The sequence below is a fragment of the Panthera uncia genome (genome assembly GCF_023721935.1).
Source record: "Panthera uncia isolate 11264 chromosome B3 unlocalized genomic scaffold, Puncia_PCG_1.0 HiC_scaffold_1, whole genome shotgun sequence".
Taxonomy (NCBI): Eukaryota; Metazoa; Chordata; class Mammalia; order Carnivora; family Felidae; genus Panthera; species Panthera uncia.
In genome coordinates this window covers 69,137,586-69,155,490 of record NW_026057582.1, presented here as the reverse complement: position 1 = coordinate 69,155,490, position 17,905 = coordinate 69,137,586, and the positions used below count along the sequence as shown (strand labels likewise).

Sequence of the window (17,905 nt, the reverse complement as noted above, 5' to 3'; positions counted from 1 at the left end):
GACTACAAAATTAAAAGTTCTTATGTACACATTTGTATGTGTATAATGAAAGATCTGGATAAAGATGTATACATACTAAGTACATATTAAAAGAAACAGGAGAGGAATAAAGAAAATATCAGACCATACTGATCAAAATAAAATTATAAACTGAAAATAATATTTTTCAAAAACATTTAAAAGGTCATCTTATTTCTATATAAATACTAACACTCATTCAAATAATTTTACAAAACACTCTAAAAGATCAGAAAAGCAAATATTCATATTTTATCAAGTCTGAAATGAGAGCATCTTCATAATGTAAATTACCAGAAACCAGTGATTATTTTCAAAGATTACAATGAGAAGAAGCAAAAGGGAAAATAAGTTTTCTGTAAGTTCCAGCACAGGAAGCACTAATATAGGCTGTAGTAAAGTTACTCCTCTTAGGAGGCCACTGTAACCCCTTACTAGGATAAATCGAGATCCACAGTGGGACTGGTAGTTGGGGTGAAGACTTTTCCAAGATTTCCAAAGAAGCTCGCTTCCCATTTGTATTATTTATCTCTGAAAGATCTAGAAAGGGACTAATATAAAAAGAGAAGTAACCAAGACTTCTGCTACATTTTCAAGATGGCATATAACTATATGTATTTTTTTAATGGGATAGTTATAGCAAGAGCCTACACACCAGCATATATACTAGCATATTGGCAAGAAAATCTGTTTTAATATAATTAGTACAAAGCCAAGGGTTCTTAAGAGATTATTCAGAATTCACTTAAAGCACTTTTCTGGTAGTGTTAACACTAATAGGAGTATCATCAAGTTGGAACAATGCGTGATTCATTTTAACTGTGGCACTGGTCTGTGTTTTAGCAACCCATTCAATATTTTTAAGGCTTCAATACAAAGAATTAACTTCACAATTAGCTGAGTAAGCTTAGAAAGGATTTACTGAGACTATTCTCCATGGAAAGTACCAAGGTGAATATAATGTGGTTCCCATCCTCAAGAAAAATGTAATATAAACAGAAAGACAAATCTAGTACATGAATCTTGGCAAGTGATAAAATAATGAGCTAGAGTTTATCAATGGATATAGAATGGAGCTTACTGATTCAAGATACATCTCAAAAGCAAAATAATTAAGATGTGAAAATAAATAGGATGACATTCAAGTCAAAGGAGAGGAGAGAATGGTATTATTGTGACTCTCGGTCGCAAGGTATATACTGAAGTCATAAGCAAGAATGATTGACTTGGAAGGCAGAATGAGAATAGAGAACTAAATATCTACTTTGGTTTTAGACATGCTGAATTTTGTCATAGCCTGCAGCAAAGGGGAAAACGTGGAGCTAGCATTTCAGAAACAAGCATAAAAAAGAAATATCAATTAATGGCCAATTTCCTTATTATGTGCATGTATATCTATAATATAAGTAAGGTATTTTGCCTAGGACATTACATAGGCTTACATATAAAATAAAGAACTAGGTTTTAATGAATTTTAATGTTTATAATATTTACTTTTTTAACATTTTACTTGACCCACCAAAAGAGGGTTTCTTAAAGTCCTATACAAAACCACACCTGAAAACCAGAAATAGCCATTAAAAGGAAAAGAAAACAGAATAATGAATATTTAAAAGAGAAGTACATTTCAGATGGTATAGTTAGAAAAACTATATGTTTTAGCATTAATTTTCCTATTTGATAACTGATCCATACGAGATGTTTCCTAAAAACTCTCCTGAATTTTAGCTTTGTCAATATGTTCACAAAAACTTAGAAAAATGGAATTTTGTTCTTCTTAATATCAAACTTTAATCATAGAGTAATATTCACCTTAAACTAAGTAAAAAATTCAACAATTAATTTTACTAATTTTGTAAGGTAAATAGATATTTGAATAACTGTAGTGATTAGAAAGTGGGATAATGAATAGAAATAAACAGTGTTTCTTGATATCTAAAATTGAAAATCAATCACTTGGCCATCTTTTATAGTTTATTCCTTCTTATGAAAACACACAAAAATCTATTGGTATAAGCAATATGACTGCAGACAAATAATCACATAAATTACAATTTCTGGCATCTATACTGCTTGAAATTCAACTAGTCTGGAGATCTGTCATATTTACTTTTTTTTTTTTTAAACTTTCAGCCTGAACCTGCTTGGAATACCTGGTTATCTTTACTTCTCATAGTTAAATCCGTCAATTGGAAAACTGGAATAAAATAAGGAAGAAAAACAAAACAAGGAAGAAATATTAGGAATGCAGGGAGAAATGGAGAAAACTGAATGAAAACCAGAACTGAAAGAATGAATGTGCCTAAGAACAGACAAAGAGCAATAACACTGGGAGACAAAAATCAAAGGCATAAAATATAATCCTTACCGCCTCAAATATTTTTTGAAATATGGACAGAAATAAATAAGAATGTAAATATTAATTACTTAACAATAATTTTACAAAGTTTAATCTCAGTGTTCAGAAGAGATTAATTTACCAAATAATATATGAAACACATAATAGAGACCAAGTGGCAAGGGGTTCACCAATAAGTCAGTGGCTATCTAAAAAATGCTCTCAATCTAGTCAGACAAATTTATAAGTAATACAATAACACTTCACACAAAGTATTTGTGAGAACACAGTAGACAGAAGTTATTCTAACTGCAGGCACCAACAGAGATTTCCCCTAAATTGGTCATCAAAGACTGGGAAGGATTCCACCAGGAGGAAAAAGTAGGAAGGACATTACAAACTCACAGTATAACCTAACACAAGGCACAGAAATATAGAAATGGATGAATGTTCACAGAAATTTCTAGAAATGCAAGCTGACCATTATGGCCATTTTCTTGTTTTCTCAGTTTCAGATAGGAACCAAAGCTGACAACAAAAGGTTCTACGTACTATACCTGAGGTAACAGCTCATCTATGCAACATTTGGAAAAATGTGGCCAAAAATTGCTCAGGCATTGTTTAATCCATCACTCATATAAAAAATATAAGTATATACTGGAGGAGAGGAGCTTACATTGTTTGAGGAAGAAATAGAACAGCGACCCACTCATAGTTTGGCCTATGTCCCTTAGGATACAGGGCATTAAACGAATGATACAGGAACTGGACCTAGGCCTAAAAACATCTAAAGGCAAGAGGTTAAGATGCCCTTAGTCTGGGGCTACTACCTTAGAAATAGCCAATTTGAGAGTTTGAAGTAAAGAATTACATTTTCCAATGGGACATTTTCCAAGGACTCCTGGGAAAGGAATTGGCGTTGAGCCATTTTTAAAGGAATTCTACACAGAGGACTGCAAAGGGAACAAGATAACCCCAGAATAAAGAGGTTCAACATAGACTAGAAAGTCAGAAACTAAGGATAGTAGTCAAAAGAAGACCAACAAAGGAAGTCTCAACTGTATCAAGGAATTACAACTGGGGTGTCCCCCAACAGTGGGAGTCTGATAAATCCAGGAAAGCAAAAAAGTTAAACTTCCAACATGCCTTTATTGCCAATTAGTTCTTCATTTCTAACATTAAACTTTGGAAGACCCACCAGGAGCAGCATGAGAAGCTGGGAGAAAAACTAAGGCAAAATGAAATTAATACAAATGTCCACTAGTTGACATGTCTCTACTCAGGTTTGTAGGCCTTCTTTATTCCTTTTTAATCTTTAAAAATTCTTTTAAATGCTTATTTATTTTGACAGAGAGTGAGTGTGTTAAAGAGAACATGAATGGGGGAAGGGCAGACAGAGAGGCAGAGAGAATCCCAAGCAGGCTCCATGGTCAGCACAGAGCCCAATGCAGGTCTCTATCTCATGACTGTGAGATCATGACCCAAGCAGAAATCAAGAGTCAAAAGCTAAACCAACTGACCCCGGCACCCCAAGCCTTCTTTAAACAAAGCTGACATAAGCGAAAATTTTCACATTGGATGAGAATTTGGAATTTTAATTTCATAGCCTTCTTTTTAAAAAAAAAGTTATCTGAAAAGTTAGTATATTTTCAAATGCCAGGGAGTAAGCAAAGAAAGTATTGAAGAGAGAATGAAAAGAACAAGAGAAAGAAAAGAGCAAGAGGAAGAAGAACAAGAGCAGAGAAGAGATGGACACTTGAAAAGCATGTATCGAGAAGCAGAAAAGAAAATATTCAAGGTGGGATTTCAGGTGCCATGACAGGAAAGAATAAAGTAACTTTCCACTTGCACCCTGGTGAGTTCACCTCTTAATAAATCCATTAAGAGTGACAAATGGTGAGTAAAGTAGTCAATTATAAAAATGCCGTAATTTTGATCTGTTTATTATGGAGCTTAAAATCTATCCTATAAATACAGAATTAAACATTTTTTTAAGGAGTATGAATCATGTGTTATGAATTTGTTTAGGGAGAACTTACATCTATTTATAAAATGCTCACTGTTTCCTGAGTTGCAGAAACTCTTAAGTACTGAGTTAAAGAAGTTAAAGGCAGACTCCACTCTCAACGAGTTTACAGAGGAAACAGACAAGCACAAAGGCAGTAATAATACATGAGCTAACTGCTAACATAGGAACGAGCAAAGCCCAGAGGACCATATATATACAAGGGTCATCTAACAGGAGTATAAGAGGTTAAGGATGAGTAGGAAATATCTTAGTTAAGGAGAAATCTGTAAAGGAAGACCTGAAGAATGAGGTTGAGTTACACAGATGATAGCGGTCTGGGGAAAAGGGGTGTGTGAGTAGTTGGAAAGAATGTTGCAAGCACACAAAGACCCAAAGAAGGCATGACATATTCTAAGAACTGCAAAGCACTTGGCATCAATTAATCAATATATGCAGTCTGCAAGGAAAGAAATGAGGTTGAGGACATAAAGAGGGAGTCAGATCACATGCACAGAATATAGATTTTATCATAAGATAAAAATGAGGTCCACTGAAGTTCTACTAACACTCATTTTTTATATACTGCCTATCCAGCATATGCAAAGCACTTTCACATATGTTTTACTGTTTTTCCTCACAACAACCCTGTGAGGTAGGTGTAATGATTTCCTATTAACAGATTAAAAAAAAAACTTACAGTTATTAAACAATTTATACTTTATTTAAATAGCTACAAAGTGGCAGTCAGGATTCCAGGCCATGCTTCATAAAGTATATCACATGCGTGCACTTGAACGCGCGTACACACACACACACACACACACACACACACAAACACTTTTACCTATGTAAAACACTTTACCTATGACACATAGAAATTTCAGGGATTAAGCAAATTTTAGGTAATAAAGGTATGTTAACTTACTATTAAAGAGATTTGCGGCATAGTTCTTTATACAAATTTAGACTTTTAAATTTTTCAACTAATTAAATGTACATGAGAAATATCTGCAAAATTCATAAAAAGTGGCTGGACTTAACTGATACGTAACACATGAATATCAAAGACTGAGGTAATTATATGAGTATTTTAACTTCATATAACTGGTGTGAGGTTCTTTGAAAAAAAAAATTCCTCACATTTGTTTCTATATAAATTCAAACTGCAAATATTATTCAATGGATATAAATTGTATTTCGGATGACAGAAGATAATGTCTGAATACTAAAGTTTATTAAATAAACTCAAATATTAACCATTTAGTATAAAAAGAATTGTCCACCTAATGTGAAATTACAAAATCATTTCCTCATTATTCACAATGAAACATCTGAAAGTGTTTCATTTTCCTATTACATGACAAGATTCTGTTCAAACAAATTTGATGAGACAAATAGTTTTTTAGACATCTGGGATGAATATAAAAATATGCCTTTAATTGAAAAGACAGAGGATGTTATTTTGTAAAACTGAGGAGAGCATATGAGAATTTTAAAATATGGATTGAAACTCTATATGAAAATGTTCTTTAAAATTAGTTTAAATTAAGTAAAATCTACACCAAAAGTACATTTCCTTGCATTTTATTTTCTCATCAATTTCACTATTTCTTCAGCTGGTGCTGTATTTCTTTTTAAAGCTTCCAACTGAAAGCTATATGTTGTCAGAGAACATTATTGCCATAAGTCTAAGTACATATTATTAAGTATTAAAAATTCATTTTATCTACATACTTCTCTCATTTTTCTATTTCAAACAGAAGATTATAATGGGGGAAGATGGAAAAAATACAGGTTTCTTTAAGATTTAGTTAATCTTGATCTAGTATTTACTTCTGAATTCAAAAACTATTATATGAATATAAATTATATAATAAGCCCAACCACAATGCTGGTCCTGCAGAATAATATGAAAACCCTTCCCTTTGAGAAACAAACATTCAAACAGAGATAATAAGTATCTATAAGATACTTTACGCAATGAAGGTGATTTCTAAATAAACTAAACAAATGCTCCAAATATACATTTTAACTGAAATGCCAATATTTTCCTTTATTTTTGATTATACAAGTAGTACATGTTCATAAAATTCATAGAATACATAAGTATATTCAATAAAAATGAAAGTTTCCATCTAATTCCCTTTTCCAAATAACATACGTTGAAGTATTTTAAAGTATAAGATTCATTTGGCTAAAAACTGAATCTATTAAGTTGCTAAACTTACATCATCCACAGAAGGTCTAATATATAACAACTCTGTATAATTGAAAATTATATACTCAGATATGCACAACAGGTATAGTTTGCACTTTTCACCAAAACAGTATATAAAGCATATGGTCTATTCTGTCAAATATATTAACTTCAGTTATTAAGATAAATGAGATGAAGCAATACTTACAATTACACTGTTTGTAGAAAATTCAAAAGAACCAATTCTAGCAAATCAAATATTACATATACTGATAAAATACCTTCTTGCTAAAGATACATAAGTACATTATATTATGTCTAAACTATATTCTTTAAAATATGAATGTTTACTTCTTTAGTGCTTTGACTGCTGAAAGAAGTATTAAGTCTAAGTAAGAGGGAAAATCTCATTAAAAAGTTAGTTTTTGGTAATATTTAACTGCATTCCACTGTGAATGTAAAGCTTAGTTTTTAAAAAATTTACCAGATGCCTCTATGATGAACAGGTTGTTGAGAATTTTATTTATTCTCAAAAAAGTTTATTTCAAAACAGCGAGGTAATTCCACTAACAATTAGAGACAGTTAAAAATCTTTGTTGGAAATCAGACCTCTTCTTTTGACTCTAAAATACCATCACTCGGCATTTAATTAACACAAATAATATTCTAACTAGAACAAAGTCACTTGCACCAAAATATCTTGGTTACACAATGTAAGGTACATTCTATATACATAGAATTCTACCCCTGAGTTAAACAGAAAACACATAAATAAAGGGTCTGTAGAAATAATTTCTTCCACCCACCTCATTTTACAAGTAAGTAAACTGTGGCCCAGAGAGGCTTTTATCTGCTTTCATTGAGAATCTATAGGCATAGAGATGTACACAAACATCATTTAAATTATGATGTAAGTTAAAGTTACCTAAAACAAATGACACTATATTTCATAAAATTAAGACTCTGTGAAGACTAAGAGATCCTAATTTCTCACCAGAGAAATGTCTACAGATGCACACACACACAAAAATAGATAGTAAGTCATATTATTGACTAGAAATTTTGCAAAACAATGAAATATAACAATCCATATCATATTGTTTAACAATAGACACAGGAGCTTCTAACGTTATTTTCCTATCCTATAAGGCATAAACATACCAAACTATTATTAAAGATAGCACTCTGGTAAACAGCTTTTACAAAAGGAAAAAGAAAATCATTAAATAATGAAATGGAAGAGAAAGACTAAAATACATTAAGTGAAATTTCAAATATTTACTGTTTCTTCTCTCCCAAGCTTTGTTTCAATACACTAAAAAAAAAAAAAAATCAAACTCAAAGCTTCTAAAACAAAAAATCAAAACTAGGTTCATTATAAACTGGCTTTGTTGCAAAGCTTTCACCACAAGAATGAAAGTATTACAACTAAAACATAAAACACTATAAGGAAAGCTAATTAGGATGTTCCTGTTGAATTTTAAGTTGATTTGCTACTTTAAGAATACAGTTCTAAGATCTTATATAATATTGGTTTGGTTATTTGAAAATATTTAAAAACAAATTGATTCTTTTAAGCTTCATTAAAAGTGAAGTATTTATGAAAGCACTTTAGTTTCATATGCTTTTAGAATAAAATAATTGCCAAGGAGTGCATCTATTTGTTTGTTATTCAATTCAGTACCAATCACAAATTAGATGACGTTAAAATAAAATTTAGAGCCAGGGAGAGCAGCACTAAGTTTAACTGACCTCAATACATTTTTAAATGATGCTTCCCAGTTATTTGTTATTCTCTCTTATTGGGTTTTCCAGTCTAGGACGGGTACACAAGAAACTTACAGTCTATGTAGTACTCCTAGTCAGTTTCACTCTGCAGATGGCACAGTGGAGAAATACCTTCTGTACAGGACCATGTACAATTTCTTCTGCAGCTGTCAGCACCTAGGGGAAAGTGCGCTGTTAAACAGTTGCTGCGTTCCACCTCAGAAGTGGCTGCAATTCGGTGGTGGGTGAAGTGACTCCTGTACATATATACAGGGATGAAAAGTACTATAGAAAATGAAAATATTTAACAACAAAAGTGGCTGTCTAAAAACTGTGCCACAGCAAAACAAAATACATCATTCAGTCACAAGAGCCCTACACAGATGGGCTACCGTTCATTTAAAAATTCGATGTTAAGAATGATTGAAGGAAAAAGTAGAAATACAATTATTCACACAACATAACTGTAAGTCAATGTTAAAACACATACGTAGAAAAATTAAACCCAAACACTGTATACAGTTTTATAACATTACTTTTATAGTAATTTACCTAAAACCAAGCAAATATATACAGTAAGATACTTCATTATGTTTAGCTAATTTAATGCTTTTACTTTAGATGACAATTCAAGGGGGGAAAAACAAAAGAGGTGAGATATCAGAATTGAAGCATCAGTGACATGAAAATATATTTAAAAGTAAGGAAACCCGTTCTGAAATTCTAAATTACTTTATATTTAAAAACCAATGTTGTGAAATAACTAGTCCTCAACAATTACCAATGGTTAAATTATTTTTCATATAATGGACCTTTAAAAGTGATCTCATGTAAAATAACAACTTTTCTTCTCCAAAGTCTCAAAGAGTTATAATCTAAATACAGTCTTCATCCTTAGCCCACATATCAATGAGTTAGTAACTAAGTGTACAATAACTTTAGTTCATTAATAAGGAAAACTATTACCATCCTACTTTTACTACAACACCCTTTCTATGTAATTTATATTTGATGGAATTACAACATCAAGAAAAGATTATTCTCTGAGAAATATCACCGAATCAATCATGAAGCTGGAAGGCACTACCTTTCTAATTTTTTATCTCTAGGCAGAGCTACTCTGTTTACCCTGAAGAAGTAACAGTTCACATTACTTCAAAATACGCACATACAGTCATGAAACAGAATGAGGGTGCTCTGAAGCAAAGTCCAACAAATGTGACCATTAAAAAGTGTCCCATCCATCGAACTTCTGAATCTCACTTGCCATAACAGCATTTATGTATTTATTTTGGTATATACCTAGTAAAGTTAGAGATAGTTGATAATTTCCTTTCAGCTTCTTCAAATTCTTTCTAGAATAAGGCATAGTGCAAACAAATATTACCTTCCTAAAGTGATAAAAGGTAGTAGAGGAAGAAAAAAATACAGAGTTTATCAGTTTCTTTATTAAAAGAAGACACAGATCAGAGATTACATTGTGGGGTCCATGTATGTGACTTAGGTAATCTAGAAATTCTGCAAAATTGCATGCTAAAAATAAAGACCTATTATAGGGGACCACAAGCACATTTGTCTAGGGCGAACAGGCCGTAAGCTTTTGTGAGGTTCTCAAAAGGTTCTGTGACTCCCCCTCCAAAATTTAAGGAACTACTGATAAGTGGTTTGAAGATACCCAATTGAGTAGGTGGAAGTAATCACTTAAATTAAATGTCTAACTCTGAACAGCTGTTCCTTTTTTTTTTTTTTTTTTTTTTTTTACTGAAAAACAGACACAGGGATGTTCCAATAACCAAATGAAATAATTCACATAAACACATGGTACAATACCTGACCTAAAATTATCAGTAATAGCAATAATTGTTCAAAAAAGCTATATCAAACAACCAGAACTTCCTTATAGGGTCTCATCTTTGTTTATTGCTACATAACTTCTTATTAGTTTTATTTAGCTAAGTCTTTTCTACTTTTATTTAGCTGTATCTTCTGAAAGAGACCAACATCGCAAACTATACATTTCTATACTATTTTAGATGCAAAGTTGCTACATACAAGTTTTGAGACACTGCTATGTACTCCTATAGTCTACATTTCCCAAAAGGCCACACTGATCCCTTCTATGACACTGTACTTATTTTGAACAGGCTCAGATATGGAAAATATTTAGAGCTTCAATTGCCTATATAAAATAATTTCATTTCCTTTATCAGTCCCTCCTTTAATTCACACACATAATAATATACAAACAAAAAAAATCTAAATTTGAAGAACCGATCAAGGGACCATATTTTCTGAAAAGGTTATACTACAAGCAATACTCTTAATTTCGTAAATTATTTTCCCTATTCCTTTCAGTTTGTCTTGCTGAAGGTAATGATTCAATATACATTCATACATGCACAGCCTTTAAAAATAATCTGTGAGTTACAACATCTGTAGATTAGCCATACCTTTGAAATAAATTCCACATTACAAAGAACATTACAAAAGAGTGTTTATGGTGCTCTTCAAGACTGTAGCAACTTTTTAAATACTCATCAAAAATGACAAATGAACTCTCACCATGTATTAAAGGTACCCAGCGAAGAAAATGAAAGGTTTGCTTATATATATATATATGTATACACACACACACACACACACACACACACACACACACACACTTGGCTCCCAACCACTTCAAATGTAAAGAACTTTTTCCAGAGCCTTCTCATGATAGGAGTTACGTTTTATGTATTCACACACTAATAAAATATCTAGCAGTAAGATAAAAAGGGGAAAGCCTTTACATAAAGGTATAGGAGTAAGAGAGAAGCATATGAAAGCATTCAGAATACTGCAATGAAAAGGATATTAGTAGAACATAGAGTACATGCACAGGTCAGTGAGAAGGACAACAGCCACAGGTCCAATTAGGCTCAGGAATTTTAAAATATTTTATTCCAAAGGGTGGCAACTTGAGAAGCATTTAACAAAAATCACTCTAGCAGCAGCATGGAAGACCAACTAGAGGTGTGGATGGTTCAACTGGGATGAGAACACTGGGAATATATAATTAGGATTTTAAAAAATCTATAAAAAACAAAAGTATACTACTATGTAAAAACGCTAGAAGACTAAAAATTGTGAGATAAGTCAAAGCTATTTCTAAAGTTTGAGTATAGATACTAGCATTCCTTCATTTATTCAGTCAACAAAAAAAATTAAGTTTCCTATGAGTCAGGTTCCATTTAACGTTTTTTTTTTTTTTTTTTTTTTTTTAATTTATTTTTGGGACAGAGAGAGACAGAGCATGAACGGGGGAGGGGCAGGGAGAGAGGGAGACACAGAATCGGAAACAGGCTCCAGGCTCCGAGCCATCAGCCCAGAGCCTGACGCGGGGCTCGAACTCACGGACCGCGAGATCGTGACCTGGCTGAAGTCGGACGCTTAACCGACTGCGCCACCCAGGCGCCCCAAGTCAGGTTCCATTTAAGACACTAGGTAAAGCACTGAACAAAGGAGCCAATGACCTTTCAAAGATTTCATGCTAATGAGAGAGACGGATAATAAACTATTAAATTATAATAAAATGTATGGAAATGACTCAGGTATAAAACAAAAGAAAGGCAAGTTATAGGAACAAACTAACAAATATACTATTTTATATTTTAACAAAGTGGTCAGAGAAAACCAAAGGAAGCAGCAGTATATGAACAAAGAATGAAATGACAGGAGTCCACAGACTATCTGGGGTAAGAACACTACACAGAAAGAACAATAAGAGCAAAGTCCTGTGACAGGAGCAAGTGATAAAAATTTTAACCTGGTGTCAGATCACACAGAAACTTGCAGACCATAATAAGGACTTTGGACTTTTTTAAAAAAACTCTTAGAGAAAACCACTGCAATATTTTGACTGGCGGAGTAATATCACTTGTTTAATCTTTTGTAAGGATCATACTAGTTGCTGTGGTTGAACTGATCGTAGCCAGCAAAAATGGAAATCACCTTATCCACACTTTGGCTTTCTGCAGCTTCAGTTACCTGTGGTCAATGCTGTCTAGAAGCAGATGATCCTCCTTCTAACGTATCCTCAGAAGATTAATACTAGCCTAATGCTACAACACAACGCCTGTCATTAACCTTATTTCATCTCATTCACAGAAGCACTTTATCACCTCACATCACCAGACAGCTGAGCACAGTACAATATTGTGAGAGACAGACCACAGTCACATAACTTTATTACAGTATATAATTTTATTATTAGTTATTGTTGTTAATTTCTTACCACGTCTAATTTATAAATTAAACTTTGTCATAGCTATGCATGTACAGGAAAAAACACTATACATAGGGTTCATTACTGTCTGTGGTTTCAGGCATCCACTGGGGGGGGTTTAGACATATACTCTGCATTGATACTACAGTACCAGCGAGACTATGGTAAAATTTACATAACAATATGAGGTGGGATTGATAATTAGAACTCAAGACTAAGAACAAAAAATCATCAATCAAGTATTTAACATTCAGAAGTCAGAGATCAAGCGTGAAACCAACTACTCCTTCATAACTGAAACATGTTTACCTTCCCCAATTCTTTGTTATCCCAAACTGCCCATTTTGTCTCATTTTGAGTGAGTCAACCAACTTGAGAGTTTCCTTCAATGACTTAATGTGGTTGGACAGTGCTGTTGTCCAAGAATCTAAACCCAGTATGAGGGGGTCCCAAAGACTGGCAAGAAGGAAGACAGTTATCTTTCAGTTGGACTTCTGCTTGCATGTATGCTTGCTTATCATCCTGGTAGACTTATCTGAGGGGAGGGGAAAAAAGACTCAAAGTTGGAAAGCAGGGTAAAGAGAACCACTGTAATGGCAAAGAGTGTCTTGACTGTGAAAGTAGCTGAACTTGAGCCTCCAGACAATGGGGATCCCAGCAGCCAGAGGCTGTGAGTATCCTGGAGAGGTAGAAACTGAAAAAAAGTAGAAGACAAGCCAGAACTGGATGGAACTTGACACACCAAAAATATCTCACCTCCAAAACAAGTTTTACAGTAAGTGATGCATCAGAAAGCCAGTATTTTTGTTCTTTCCCCGACAGAAAGCATTAAGGTCTAGTCAGTTTTCAGCAGAGGAGAAAAAGAAAACTAAAGTTCTCCTACTTAAGTAGGAGATCTTTCCATCTCTCCTTTAGGTACCAGAACCCAGGAGGAGAAATAGGAATAAAAACGAAAAAGCAGCTCACTCTCCACTCACTGGACTGAACAGACTGAATGACTAGATTCAACTCTTCCACACTCTAATCTCCTAGAAAAGCCAAGTGGCAATGAGCAGAAGGGGAAAAGCTGAGTTTTAAATTGGGCTATGAGGTTAAAAATTCAAACTGGTCAGATAAACAGACTTTACCAGATTAAAGTCAGATTAAACTCTTTTCCTAAAGTGTCCAAAAAGCTATTTTTCTTGAGATATTTAAAGAAATAAATAAATCACTTGACCAATCATAAACAAAGGTGCCACGGGAGAAAAAAAAAAAAGCCATTCTATATTTGCATCTCCATTTAATTCCTCATCTTGATTCATACCATATTATGAAATGGTTAGCACCAAAGAGCTACTACGTGCTTCTGACTTTCCATCTAAAATACTACGTGAATGTCAGGCTAAATGCCTGCATTATCAGTCTTACTTCTTATTCTTAAAGAACAACTGGTAATAATATAACTACAGACATTTTGTCAGGAATTCCTTAGATTTCTCCCTTATATAAAACTTAAAGAAACATTCTGAACATTTATAAATAATATAGGTCTTATTCCAAAAACTAACAAATAGCTTGTATACAAGCTAAAAAGTAAAACCTCCTAAATAGGATGCTAAACTTAAAAGCCTGCAGAACAAAAAGGCTCTAGCAAAGGAAAAAGCAAAAAAGAAAGAAAAAAGACAGGTTAGAATATTTATTGTTCTAAAGGAACACTTTCAATATTCACAATGGAGTAATCTAAAACACAATTTTAAAGAATATTCCGCTCTCATAGTTAGTAACTTAGGAATTTCCCTCAAACTGAATCACACTCTTTCAAGTCATTTAATACTTAAATTAATATTTAATGGGAATTCCCTAAAAACTCAGATATATCCTTTAAAATAAATTAAGGAGTATCAGTATTTTACATGGCTAAATTATGCATAACCTTATCTCTGTTTAAATGTCACATTTTTAGAGAATTCAGGATCCTATTACATTGATGTTATTTTACAACAGTTTATGTAAAGTCCCCATTCATTTTATAATCATTCATCATCCTAAATTATACCATGCATACTCGACATATATTTTATTAGTCCTTCTCAGAGATACAACATAATGAAAAGAAAATATAAGTCAAAATTACAAAACTGAGTTCTCTAATTATACCTTTTTTTCTAACCTCTCTTTAAAAGGCTGTAAGAATAAATAATGTAAGTTACAAATTAAATTGGAAAGTAAGGAAAATCATACAAACTCAAGTCATCCACACTCACATGTTAATTCACTGTTAGTAACTAATGTTCGTGAGGGCGCACCTGGGTGGTTCAGTCAGTTAAGGTCCTGACTCTGGATTCCAGCTCAGGTCATCACCTCATAGTTCGTAAGACCAAGACCTGTGCCAGGCTCCTTGCTGTCAGCACAGAGCCTGCTTGGGGTTCTCTATCTCCCTCTCTCTCTGCACCATCCCTGCTCATGCTCGCTCTCTCTCTCTCTCTCAAAAATTAAAAATAAAATAAAATAAAAAAGCAGAAAACAAAAAACGTTAAGGGCACCCGGGTGTCTCAGTAGATTAAGTGTCTGTCTTCAGCTTGGGTCATGATCTCATGGTTTGAGGGTTCGAGCCTTGCATCAGGCTCTGCACTGACAGCTCAGAGCTTGGAACCTGCTTCAGATTCTCTGCTTCAGATTCTGTGTCCCCCTATCTCTATGCCCCTCCTCCACTTGTGCCTCCCCCTCCGTCTCTCTCACTTGTGCCCTATCTCTCTCAAAAATTAACGAACATTTAAAAATAAATGTTAGCCAGATTGTCAACACAATGTTAAAGGAGAAGAACACAGTTGGAGGCTGATACTACAGGACTTCAAGACTTACTATAAATCCACAGTAATCAAGACAATGTGGTATTGGTGAAAGAACAGACAAATCGATCAATGAAAAGGAACAGATATAAATGCAAAAAAATGTAATCAACTGATCTTTGACAATGAGGCAAATTCAGTGAAAAAAATCAACGAAGAAAGGATAATTTTTTCAACAAAGGATGCTGAAAAAAAAGAATACACATTCAAAAAAAAAAGAATCTGGATGCAGATAAACTTTCACAAAAATTAGCTCAAAATGAATCAAAGACAAAGCTACAACATTCCTCTAAAGTATAACATAGAAGAATATCGTAATGACTTTGGGACTGACAGTGACTTTTAAGACAACACCAAAGAAAAAAACTAAGTTAGAATTTATTAAAATTAAAAACTGCGCTGCAAAAAAAAACACTGTTAAGAATTGAAAAACAAGCCACAGATGGGGAAAAATGTGCAAAACACATATCCAAATATACAAAGAAAGAATATATAAAGAACCTTAAAATCTACCAGTGAGAAAACAACAAAAAATGGGCAAAAAATCGGATGCATACCTCATCAAGAAGATAAGCTGATGGCACGTTAAGCATATGAAAAGATGCTGAATATATTTATTAGCTTGGTAGGGCTGCCATAACAAAGTACCACAAACTGGATAGCTTAAGCAAGAGAAACTAATTTCTCACAATTTCGAGGCTAGAAGTCCAAAATCAAGGTGTTAGCAGAGTTGGTTCCTTCTGAGGGCTATGAAGGAAGGATTCAGATTCCAGGCCTCACTCCTTGGCTTATAGATGACAAGTCTTCATGTGTCCATGGAATTCTTCCTGTATGCATATCACTGCGTCCAAAATTCCCCTTTTTTATAAGGACACTAGCCATAATGGATTAGGACCCAATCTAATAATTTTACTTTAATTTGATTAATTCTGTTAAGACCCTATCTCCAAATAAAACCACATATTGAGGTACTAGGGGTCAAGACTTCAACATATGAAATTGGGTGGGGGACATAATTCAGTTCATAACAGTATTTCATTAGGGAATTACAAATTTAAAAAATCAGTGAGATACTACTACACACCTATAATAATGGCTAAAATCCAAAACACCGACAAATGCTAACTAGGATGCAGAACAACAGAAACTTTTATTCATTGCTGGTGGAATGAAAAGTGGTACAGCTATTTTTGAAAATGTTTGCAATTTCTTTCAAACAAAATATACTCTTACCACATGATCCAGCAATCACACTCCTCAGTATTTACACAAATGGGGTTGAAAACTCAGGTCCACACAAAAGTCCACACATAAATATTTATAGATTTCTTCATAATTGCAAAAACTTAGAAGCAACCAAGATGTTCTTCAACAGGTGAATGAATTAACAAACTGTGGTATATCCATGTTACAGAATATTATTCAGTGATAAAAAGAAATGAGCTATCATGGCACCAAGAGACATAAAAAACCTTAAACCCATATTGCAAAATGAAAAAAGCCAATCTTTATGATTCCAAATATATGACATTCTGGAAAAGGCAAAACCATAAAGATAGTAAAACGATGAGTGACTAACAGAAATGCATGGGGACAGAAGGAGAGATGAACAGGTGGAACACAGGGGGGATACTTAGAAATTGTTCCACATGATTCTGTAATGATGGATATATGTCACTATATGTTTGTAAAATCACAAAGCGTGAATTCTAATGTAAAATATGGGGGTGCCTGGGTGGCTCAGTCAGTTAAGCAGCAGACTTCGGCTCAGTTCATGATCTCAAGGTTCGTAGGTTGGAGCTCCACATTGGGCTGTGTGCTGACAGCTCAGAGCCTGGAGTCTGCTTCGGGTTCTGTGTATCCTTCTCTCTCTGCCCCTCTCCCACTCACAGTCTCTCTCTGTCTCTCAACAAACGAATAAAAACATTAAAACATTTTAATATAAACTATGGACTTCAGTTATTAATGTATCAATATTGGTACATCAACTTTAACAATTGTACTACATTATTGCAAGATGTTAATAAAAGGGGAAACAGTGTTCTGGAGGTACAGGAAAAGGAGGGGTAAAAAAGGGTAAATGGCAACTCCTTGAACTTTGCATTAAATATTTCCGCAAGCCTAAAACTGCTCTACAAATTGAAGTTTGTTAATTAAAAAAAGAAAACTGGTTGTTATATTAAGATATCAAGAAGTAAAAGATTTAGAATAATTACATAAAAATAGAAATAGGTCTAGAAATCTAGATGTAAATGATAATATTGTTTTTTCAGCAATTGTCATGAAAGTAAATTATGCAAGAGACACATTATGTCTAATTTTAAAATACGGTGACTTGAGTGCAATGCAGGTAGAGAAACAATGGTAACACTGTTATGATGGCTGATATGCAAATGAGTTTATCGAGGTAAACTTTTTTGTTCCACATTTTTTCAATGACATTCTTTTGTGAAGCTATTTTTTTATAGTCTTACCAAAATATATT

At 33.5% G+C, this 17,905-nt stretch overlaps 1 protein-coding gene across 4 annotated transcripts in view; it reads right to left on the bottom strand.

The window, feature by feature from the left end:
- NOVA1 (NOVA alternative splicing regulator 1) overlaps nucleotides 1-17,905 on the bottom strand; it is a 150,066-nt gene that overhangs the window by 91,995 nt on the left and 40,166 nt on the right. For 3 of the 4 annotated variants that reach the window (XM_049612967.1, XM_049612966.1, XM_049612968.1), the window contains one exon: nucleotides 8,404-8,505. The exons of the other annotated variant lie outside the window; for it this stretch is intronic. The gene's annotated coding sequence lies outside the window, so the exon portion shown is untranslated. The remainder of the gene's footprint in view (nucleotides 1-8,403; nucleotides 8,506-17,905) is intronic. 4 annotated transcript variants of the gene reach the window in all.